This window comes from Sus scrofa, chromosome 9, assembly GCF_054392235.1.
Source record: "Sus scrofa isolate SSC_HxYL_T2T_F1_AM1 chromosome 9, Sscrofa_HxYL_maternal_Yorkshire_Landrace_v2.0, whole genome shotgun sequence".
NCBI classification, from domain to species: domain Eukaryota; kingdom Metazoa; phylum Chordata; class Mammalia; order Artiodactyla; family Suidae; genus Sus; species Sus scrofa.
In genome coordinates this window covers 70,982,277-70,993,125 of record NC_139391.1, presented here as the reverse complement: position 1 = coordinate 70,993,125, position 10,849 = coordinate 70,982,277, and the positions used below count along the sequence as shown (strand labels likewise).

General features: G+C 47.5%; 1 protein-coding gene and 1 long non-coding RNA gene across 6 annotated transcripts in view; one reads left to right on the top strand and one right to left on the bottom strand.

The window, feature by feature from the left end:
* Positions 1–297: 297 nt before the first annotated feature.
* Positions 298–10,849, bottom strand: part of LOC106504941 (uncharacterized) — a 10,720-nt gene continuing 168 nt past the window's right edge. Inside the window, exons 2-4 of one of the 2 annotated variants that reach the window (XR_001298900.3) lie at positions 4,681–4,860; positions 2,634–2,882; positions 298–1,557 (exon numbers count right to left, since the gene is read on the bottom strand). This is a non-coding gene — a long non-coding RNA (uncharacterized LOC106504941). The remainder of the gene's footprint in view (positions 1,558–2,633; positions 2,883–4,680; positions 4,861–10,849) is intronic. The other variant, XR_014815652.1, reaches the window with a different exon arrangement.
* Positions 10,191–10,849, top strand: part of ELK4 (ETS transcription factor ELK4) — a 21,773-nt gene continuing 21,114 nt past the window's right edge. For 2 of the 4 annotated variants that reach the window (XR_014815650.1, XM_003357396.5), the window contains exon 1: positions 10,191–10,550. The gene's annotated coding sequence lies outside the window, so the exon portion shown is untranslated. Of the gene's footprint in view, positions 10,839–10,849 lie in introns of all 4 variants that reach the window. The other 2 variants (XR_014815651.1, XM_005667536.4) reach the window with 1 other exon arrangement.

The following is a 10,849-nucleotide window of genomic DNA, read 5'->3' as shown; positions in this document are numbered from 1 at the left end:
CAGACTCTGTGCTCACCAGTTTGCATGATGGCCATGATTTGGCTTTTCATGTTAGTTTCTCTACAGGAAAGGCATATGACAGAAGGACCCTGTCACAGCACTTATCTCAGTGTTCTAAATGTTTGTCCATCTATTATCCTAGACTGGAGTTTCTTGTGGCCCTCTCTGTTAGCACGGTGCCTGGTACTTAGCAGGAACTCATGATATATTTAAGTGATGAAGGCTGGAGGGAACAATCACATCTAATTGGAGTCAAAGTGGGCACAGATCAGGAGAAACAGCATTTGAGAGCTGGGCCTTCTTTTTTTTTTTTTATTACTCAAGTGAATTTATCACAGCTGTAGTTGTATAATGATCATCACAATCTGATTTCACAGGATTTCCATCCCACAGCCCAAGCACATCCCCCCACCCCCCCAAACTGTCTCCTCCGGAGACCATAAGTTTTTCAGTGTCTGTGAGTCAGCATCTGCTCTGCAAAGAAGTTCAATCTGTCCTTTTTTCAGATTTCACATGTCAGTGAAAGCATTTGATGTTGGTGTCTCATTTTATGGCTGACTTCACTTAGCATGATACTTTCTAGGTCCATCCATGTTGCTAAGAATGCCGGTATTTTGTTCTTTTTAATGGCTGAGTAATATTCCATGGTGTATATGTACTACATCTTCTTGATCCACTCCTCTGTTGATTGACATTTAGGTTGTTTCCATGTCTTGGCTATTGTAAATAGTGTTGCAGTGAACATTGGAGTACATGTGTCTTGAGCTGGGCCTTCTTTAAAGTCAGAGCTCCTCATTCAGAGTTTACTAAGTCCAGGAGTTCCCTGGTGGTCTAGTGGTTAAGGACTTGGTGGTGTCACTACTGTGGCTCGGGTTACTGTTGTGGCTTGGATTCAATCCCTAGCCTGGGAACTTCTTTATGCCACAGTCATGGGCAAAAATAAATAAATAAATAAATAAATAAATGACTGAGTTCCTATTATGTACGAGGTACTAGGCTAGGAGATGCTGGATGTACAGAGATGATTGACGCTCTTTGCCTTTAAGGAATTCTATGGGATGGAGGGTACATTCCAGGTTGAAGGAGCTACATACACAAAGGTTGGAGTCCTGGATGTGCTTGATGTGTTTGCAGGGGCGGGGATGGGGCCGGGGGCGGGGCTCTAGTGTGTAAGGCTGGAGATTAGGCTGAAAGAGGGCTAGGCTGTACAGGGTCAGTAATCAAAATAGGCCACATTGAAGGATGATCTGGTCTTTAAACCTTGCTCTTCACAGGCCTGTCAGGCCAGAGTTTGGACTTTCTCCTGGAAGCAGCAGAGAAATCAACCACTGGACACTCTCAAGCGGATGAATGATATAATCAAGAGCGGGTTTCAGTGATTTTCCTTGTGGGCTTGCAGAAGATGGGCTGGAATGCTTGGACACTGAGAGAGAAGTTAGAAGGCTACTGCAATAGTCCTAGCAAGAGATGGTGAGAGCCTCTGGGAAAGGTATGAGGAGGGGGCAGAAGCGAGGTATTCCAGACATCAGGCACAATAGACCATGGCGACCAGGTTGTCTGTGGAGGGTGAGGAAGAAGGAATTGTTAGAGACGACTGAAATGTCTGGGTAATGCTTTCAACTGAAATTGGGAAGGAGAATCTAGGGAGGTGTGGCAGGTACAGGTAATCCATTCAAGTTGTATATTCTGAGACGGGGCCAGGGTGGTGGGGTCTATGAAAATATCCAGGTGAAGAAAAACCCTGTAGGAAATTGGAAGGGGATCCAGGGTTCAGGGCAGAAGTAGGGGTCCAAGATAAAGATTACGGGTCATTAGCATTTGGGGGGGTGAACCAAGCCTTGGAGAGAATGAGGTCCCTTGTGGGGAGTGTGTTGAGGGGCAATAGCTCAAAGACAGAACTCTGGGGTAAGGACAGAGCCCATACTTCAGAGCTGGCGGGACACAAGCCCCCAAAGAGACAAAAACCGGCCAGAGAGATGGAAGAATAATCATGGAAGCCAAGAGGGAACTGTGTTTGGGGGAAGGTACCAGGAGGGGACATCTAAGCCTGCTTTGGAGGTCGGGGGTGTGTTTACCTAAGGAGGTGATGCCTGAATTAGTCTTTTTTTTTTTTTTTTTTTGGCCACCCCAAGGCATATGGAGTTCCTCGGCCAGGGATCAGCTCTGAGCTGCAGCTGTGACCTATGTTGCACCTGTGGCAACACCGGATCCTTTAACCCACTGTGCCAGGCCAGGGATCGAACCTGTACCCTGGCGCTGCAGAGATGCTGCTCTTTCCATTGCACCTTAGTGGGAACTCCTGAATTCACCTGAAGAATGGAGAACAGGATGATGCCTAGAAAGAGGAGGTGAGGTCTGGCAATTAGGATGGCTGTAGCCTTCACTGGGGAAGCGTCAATGGTGGGACCAGTAGACAGCTAGTGGTTTGAAGAGTGAGTGGAAGGTGAGAAAGTGTAGGTGGCAAATATAAACCATTACTTTTTTTTTTTTTTTTCCTTTTCTGCTTTTCAGGGCTGCCGCCGCGCATATGAAAGTTCCCAGGCTAGGGGTCCAATGGGAGCTGTAGCTGCTGGCCTATGCCACAGCAATGCCAGATCCTTAACCCACTGAGCAAGGCCAGGGATCAAACCTACCTCCTCATGGATGCTAGTCAGATTCGTAGCTGCTGAGCCATGACGAGAACGCCAAACCATTACTTTTTTGAAGGTTGATATGGAAAGGAAGGGAAGAGATAGGCTGATAGCTGAAGGGTGGCTTGAACACCTCTCTGCATCAGGCATGTTCGTGCCCTTCGCCCGGAAGACTGAGTCATTCTGTGAACATGTATTAAGTAGCTCCCAGGGTAGGGACCATGCTGGGAGGAGCTGGGCTGCAAAGCGGACCTGGTACAAAGGGTTGAAGAGACAAAGAAGAAATTTCAGGGGAGTTCCCATCATGGCGCAGCGGTTAACGAATTCGACTAGGAGCCATGAGGTTGTGGGTTTGTTCCCTGCCCTTGCTTAGTGGGTTAAGGATCCGGCGTTGCCGTGAGCTGTGGTATAGGACGCAGATGCAGCTCGGATCCTGCATTGCTGTGGCTCTGGCATAGGCTGGCAGCTACAGCTCTGATTTGACCCCTAGCCTGGGAACCTCCATATGCCGTGGGAGCGGCCCAAGAAATAGCAAAAAGACAAAAAAAAAAAAAAAAGAAAGAAATTTCAGGTCAGTGAGGTGAGTGTCACTGACAGGGTCAATGTTGGACACAATGGGAGCCTGGAGGTCACAGGCCCAGTCTAGGGGTTTAGAGGGACTCCCAGAGCCAGTGACATCTGAGCAGAGACCTAAAGTAGAAGACAGCCAGGTGAGGCAGAGCAGGGGAGAAGGCATTCCTAGTAGAAGGTTTTGGAGTTCCCTGGTGGCTGGTAGTGAAGAATCTGGCATTGTCACTGCTGCAGCTCAGGTCACTCTTGTGGCAAGGGTTCGATCCCTCACCTGGAAACTTCCACAGGCCACAGGTGGGGTTGAAAAAAATTATTTTATGTTATTTTATTTTATTTTATTGTCTTTTTGCCTTTTCTAGGGCCACTCCTGCGGCATATGGAGGTTTCCAGGCTAGGAGTCTAATCAGAGCTGTAGCTGCCGGCCTACACCAGAGCCACCGCAAGGCAGGATCCGAGCTGCTTCTGCAACCTACACCACAGCTCAAGGCAAAGCCAGATCCTTAACCCACTGAGCAAGGCCAGGGAGCGAACCCGCAACCTCACGGTTCCCAGTCGGATTTGCCAACCACTGAGCCACTACAGGTATTTATTTACTTATTTAGTGTATTTTTTTGCTTTTTAGGGCTGAACCTGTGGCATATGGAGGTTCCCAGGCTATGGGTCCAACTGGGGCTGTAGCTGTAGGCCTACACCACAGCCACAGCCACATGGGATCTGTGCCACGTCTGCGACCTACACCACAGCTCACAGCAACGCCCGATCCTTAACCCACTGAGCGAGGCCAGGGATTGAACCCATATCCTCATGGATCCTAGTCGAAAATGAATCTGACTAGCATCCATGAGGATGCAGGTTCAATCTCTGGCCTCACTCAGGGCTGGGATGGGAGGTGGGGAGTAAGCAAAGATATAGTGTTTGTTGGGGGGGGGGGGACAATTCAAAAAAAATCTAATCAGAATTCTGCTCCATGAAACCTTGCCTTTGGACTCTTTTCCATCATGAGCAGAAGCCCCTGTTCTCCTTCTACTTAAGGGCTCTCCGCTTGGAATTTGATTCCTAGACTTTTGAGCAGTTTACATGCATCGCAGCTGCCTTTTCTTAGAAAAGAGGAGGAGCCGAGAAAGAGGGGAGAATAAATGCCCTACAGACCCAGCACTTTGCCTGCTTCACAGGGTGAGTCCAGACAGAATTCAAATTTCCTTCCCTTGAGAGGGGGAAGCCAGAGGCTGCGTCACACTTCTGAACTGGGTATACAACGCACAAGCTAAGGTCTCCGGCACAGCAAAACCCATTTTGTTTTGCAGCTGGATAAATAAAGTAAGGAAGAAAAAAGCTGGCATCACCATTTTTGAATTAGCACCAAGTCTTTCAGGCTCCACCCCTTTCAGGAAATGTTCCTTAATGCGGTGGGAGGTGGTAATTTCACTCCCTCTCCTAAGCCCTCCTCACCACAAGGCTCCCTGTTTACAGCAGCGCTTACCCCTTCATTTGTCAGCCTGACTTTGCTTTTTCCACCATCTCTGGATCCATCGCTGAATTGTTTGTCTATGTCTACAGGATCAAAAGAGATAATGTGAGAGAATCTAAAAACAATGCAAGCCACCGATAGTAATGACTGTCTCCGAGGGTGTCAGTGGGACCGGTCCAAGATTGAAAGTTCCTAGAAAAAAGAACAAAGCCTCTTTGAGTTTCTTCTACAGTCAACAGCATAGTATTATGCTGAGTAATAGTATTGGTGGCTCCTGAATTAATTGAAAGAGCAACATTTTCCAACCAGTTATAACACATACAAGAGAGAAAACAAAACTTCTAGTTTAAAATTCAGAGCAAGATACATCCTACAAGGAGTTGGACAAACTACCCAGAAAAAATATATATATATATGTGTATATATATATATATATATTTTTTTTTTTTTTAGAGCCGCACCCTCAGCATATGGAGGTTCCCAGGCTAGGGATCGAATCAGAGCTACAGCTGATGATCCACACCACAGCCACAGCAACATGGGATCTGAACTGCATCTATAACCCACACCACAGTTCATGGCAATGCCGGATCCTTAACCCATTAAGTGAGACCAAGGATCGAACCTCTGTCCTCATGGATACTAGTTAGATTTGTTTCTGCTTGAGCCTCCACGGTAACTCCTACATATGTATTTTTGGCAGCTCCCACATTCCAGAACCAGGGATAGAACCCATGCCCCAGCAGTGACCCAAGCCACAGCAGTGACAATGTGGGATGCCTTAACCTGCTAGGCTATCAGGGAACTCCTAAATCACCCAGAATCTTGTCCAGTTCCACACAAGGTGGATTTCATGAGCTTTTGTCAATTAAGTTATATCTTTTTCTAAAGGGCAGTTAGGAATGAAGTTTCCTCGTCTTTCTCTAGAAGACACCCCACATCAATTTTCATAAGCTGAGAAAAAAGTACATTTATCGAAGACCAATAAAACTATTTTTGGTGAAAAATATTTGTGGAGGAGAAAAAAAGGTGGACTGGGCGTAGATTCCAAAAATGAAAATGACATGAAATTATTCCTGAGGTATGTTTATGGCGGGCCATCAAATGTCTTAGGTAGTTGCTATGCCTCAGGCAGGTAACTGCAATAACTCATGTCTCGTCATGTTCTCTCTGACAAACCGTGTGTCGGTGGAGATTACAGCTGGGGCTGCGAGATGTTGCCAGGAGCTTTCCACAGTCTAGAGGCCACAAGCACCTTGTTCAAAGACTTTTTCATGGATTTTTCTCTGGATCTTGAATATTCTCTGATGATGTCTTATTATTGGGGAAAAAAACCATCTTAGTGAAAAGACATTTCTAACCATCATCTCGCTGCTGGTCTTTGGTGAATTTTAGGCCCTTGATAGGCTAAGCAAACACCCCCAAGCTCAACAGATGGCTAACATGCATTTTATTTTTAAAGATAAATTTTCCTCGAAGATTTCAATCCCGACAAAGGCAGTACCTATGGGGTCATTTAACAAGAGTTCGAAGCAGAGTTTGATCCACCATCTTTTTCTTTTACTCTTCTATACCACAGTCTAGAAGGGAGAGGTATGGCTTTCTTTTATTCATTATTTCTTTTCCTTTCTTTCTTTCTCTTTTTTTTTCTTTTCTTTTCTTTTTTTTGGCTGCACCCACGGCTTATGGACGTTTCTGAGCCAGGGACTAAATCTGAGTGACAGCTGTGACCTACACCACAGCTTCCGAAATGCCTGATCCTTAACCCTTTGTGCTGGGCTGGGGATCTATCCCGCGTCTCAGCAAGGACCCAAGCCTTTGCAGAGATAACACCAGATCCTTAACCCACTGTGCCTGTGCCGCAGCGGAACTCCAACGATACGCATTCATTCTTTTTTTTTTGGCCACCCCTGCGGCATGTGGAAGTTTCTAGGCCAGGGATCAAACCCTCACCACAGCAGCGACAATGCCAAATCCTTAACCTGCTGCATCACAAGAGAACTCCAGACTTTATTTTTGAAAATGTTCAAAGTGAGGCCCCCCAAAAAATAAGGATATTACTTCCCTAGGATTTCAGCAGGAGGATTTCCTCCGGAGGATCAAGCTTTGAGTATTCAGAGACTGAAAGGCTAGAACTGAGAGTTCCCTGGGTTTTCTTCTTTCATCTCAGTGGTGGTGCAACTTGCCTCACGTCTGTTCCCACCTGGGGTTATGCTGCTTCCTTTGACTTAAAGGTTATCTCCTCTCTATTTCATGTGCTGTAAGACATTGCCTGAAAGACACACCAGGCAATGGGATGGCTCCATGCTTGCTCCGTGAATCAGAGTCCATGAACTGTCTTTAGGAAAAAGGGATCCAGTCACCCCTTGGTATCTGTGGAGGGTTGCTTCCAGCACCTGCCCCGCACCAGGATACCAAAATCTGAGGATGCTCAAGTCCCATGTATAAAATGGTGTTATATTTACACACACATATGCTCTGGTATACTTTATTTTTCTTTTCTTTCACTGCTTTTTAGGGCTGTACTTGTGGCATACGGAGGTTCCCAGGCTAGGGGTTGAATCAGAACTATAGCTGCCGGCTTATACCACAGCCACAGCAACACCAGATCCCAGCCACATCTGTGACCTACACCACAGCTCACGGCAGCACCGGATCCTTAACCCACTGAGTGAGGTCAGGGAGTGAACCCACAACCTTATGGTTCCTAGTCGGGTTTGTTTCCACTGAGCCACTATGGGAACTCCCCACTGGTATACTTTAAATCATGTCTAGATTATTTATAATACTTAATACAATGTAAATGCTTAGTAAATAGTTGGCATGCAGCAGAGTCAAGTTTGGCTCTTTGGAAAATTCTGGAATTTTTTTTCTAGTATTTTTGATCCTCGATTAGTTAAATCTGTGAACATGGAACCCCTGGATACAGAGAGATGACTGTACTAACTTGGGGTAAAGATGAGGCAGTGAAGTAGAAGAGAGGGAAGGGGAAGTTGCCTTAAGAGGAAATGAACATAACTTCTTATTGGGGTAAGAAATGCAACCACACAGGGAACTATATAACTAATCACTTGTGATGGAATGTGATGGAGGATAATGTGAGAAAAAGAATATATGTATATATAGCTGGATCACTTTGCTGTACAGCAGAAAATGTCAGAACACTGTAAATCAACTATAGCAAAACATTTTTAAAAAAGAAATGTAAGTAAATTAGGGGCACTGGGGTGGCTGGGCTGGGACAACTGTAAAGGTTAAACACACAATCTAGGGCAGATCAGGCAGAAAACATGTGTGTAAACAGTCAATAAAATCTACAAATTTTAGGAGTTTCCGTCGTGGCTCAGTGGTTAACGAACCCGACTAGGAACCACGAGGTTGCGGGTTCCGTCCCTGGCCTTGCTCAGTGGGTAAAGGATCCGGCGTTGCCGTGAGCTGTGGTGTAGGTTGCAGAAGCAGCTTGGATCCCGAGTTGCTGTGGCTCTGGAATAGGCCGGCGGCTATAGCTCTGATTCAACCCCTAGCCTGGGAACCTCCATATGCCACAGGAGCAGCCTAAGAAATGGCAAAAAGACCAAAAAAAAAAAAAAAAAAAAAAAAACCCTGTACAAATTTTATGTGAGATAGCCCTGGGTAGCGAAGGCTAAGAATGGGAATTCATCTATTTGCTGGGAAAATGACCAAACAAGATAGCAAAAAAGCACAGTCTTTTTGGTTGACCAACATACATGCCATGGAGTTTGCAAAAACAGAACCATCTGTTGTGTGAGGAACCATGGAGAGAGATTCTATATTTACAGAATCCTGAGTGGGAAAACCAGGCACATTAATGGACTTTTTAATTTCAATGCACTCCTCTGAAATCCACTTTTCTTCTAGTTTCTCTGCTGTCAACATACAGTGTGTTTAAAAAACAAACAAGACAAAACAGAAAACCCAATCAATTTGAAAGCACACAGACTTGCTATGACTAATTTAGGAACTCCCAAAGTAGGCCCTTTTCCAAAAACACCTCAGAATTGACAATACTGTCAGCCCAGTCTACAGGGTTATGATACAACTACAGACCCTGAGGCTAAATCAGATGTTTACTGCTAGTTTGGGCACAGCAGGGTAGTCTGCAGAGAAGCTCTGAATGCTTAGCTGTTCCAAAATCTTTAACTGGCTTTAAAATAAAATCTTCCTATAAACAAATGTTTCTATTGGGTGCATCTTAAAAAGTCTACCTTAAAAATTCTTATTTCTGGAGTTCCCTGGTGGTTCAGTGGGTTAAGGATCTGGTGTTGTCACTGCTGCAGCTCCGGCCACTGCTGTGGCTCAGGTTTGATCCCTGGCCCAGGAACTTCTGTAAGCCAAAGGCGTGCTCCCCCCCCCCCCAAATCATATTATTTCCTTTTGGTTTCTAAAATGGAAGTTGTTGCAAGGAAAAAACTTGTAGCAGGGGCCAAAACTGCTAGTGCTTTTCAGATATTTCGTGTTCCTTTTAAAACACATCTTAATGAAAATAAGTTTACGATCCTTGGGTAAAATTATTTTAGAAGGGTTAACATCTTCAGAGGGCCGTTGCTTTTCCACGAATAACTGTGTATCACAATTACTCTGTATTATGGTGGAGGAGGTTGGAAATGAAAGGAAGTGATGACTCTTTTCCAAAAGCCTTCAAAGGGATGATAGGATCCCATTTCACTCAGTGAGGTCAACTAATTTCACCACGAATTCAATTGTGGGAATGAGGAGGAGGCAAAATAAATGACGTCACTATTTATTGGGTGTCCACTATGTGCCAGGTAAAATAAAATCACATTTTCTCAGCAATGCCGCACGTTATTTCCGTTTTACATAAGGGGACTGAGGTTCAGAGAGGTTAAGCAATTCACTGCAGGACACACAGCTAGTACATGACCAGGAAAAACAGAGTCTAAGACTTTGGTCTGTCCTTGATTTCCTGTTAAATGGGATATGTAATCCATTTCTTGGAGGTTTTGTTTAGCTGTCTCCACCTTCTGTTGATAAATTCTTCAAGGAGTTTCTCTTATCAAGTGTGACCTGGTTTCTTAAGAATTGTACTTAATGAGAACCTATGCGCTGGACACTCTGAGAAGTCACCTATGTACTTTATCTCTTTTAATCATTAAACCCTAAGAGATTGGGTTCTCTCCATTTTACATATGATGAAACCGTTTGGAGTTAAAGAAAGTTGCTTAAGATTGCCAAGTTAGTGAGAAGTGGAGCTACGACTGAATGTCTCTTGACTCCAACGCCAGAACGAGCTTTCCCAGCGAAAGTTCGGGTCGCGCGCCTCGGCAAATACTTAGCAACTGTTTAGAAGACCGGCGGACAGTGCAAAGCAGGGAACCCCAGGCGGCGCCCTCGCAATGCCTATACCCGCACCCCGGCCCCCCAAACCCGGAAAGGGGGCGGGGGCGGCTGGCAGCGCCCCTCTGCAGCCCGCCCCTCCCTTCCCGCCCCCGGAAGTGACGCGCGGCGGCTCCGGCGTCCGGGAGGGGCCCAGACGCTACTCGGGGGGGTTTGAGAGTGGCGGCGGCCGCGGAGCTACAGGCAAGCCCGGCAGCGGCGAGAACGCCCCAAGCGCGCGCCCGGCGAGTAGCGGCCTCGACGACCCACGCCGCCGCCGCGTGCGGGGGCGGGGAGGGCGGGGCGCGAGACGCCGCGGCGGGTGCGGCGGCGGCTACAGGAGATGCGGGAGGCTGCGGACACCCGGCGGGCTCTGCTCGGCCGCCGCCGCCTTCTCCGGCTCTGCCGCGAGAGTCGCAGCGGCTGCTGCGCCGTCTTCGAGTTCCCAGCGTGAGGAGGAGGCGGCGGGCGGAGAAGAGCATCGTGTTCGAGGCGGAGACTCGGAGGGAGCCACGCGCGCGGCCTCGGTGAGCGGCCAGCCTCGCGCGCCTCATTTACCCCGAGCCCCCGTCTGGGTCTCGCGGCCGCTGCCTCCAACCGCAGAGAGCGCGGGCGGGGGCGAGGGGCTCGCGACACAACAGGAAGCGAGCGGGCGGGGGCGGGAGCGGGGTTGAGGCGCGCGCTCCCCTGGGGACCCGCCCCCAGCCCGCCCTGCCCGCTCCAGTGGCCCCAGCCCAGAGGCGCGCAGGTGGACGCGGCAGCGCCCCGTTCTCTTCGCCCCTTATTTGGTCCCGCGAGGTCCTCTGGTTAAAAAGGTGGCAGTGGG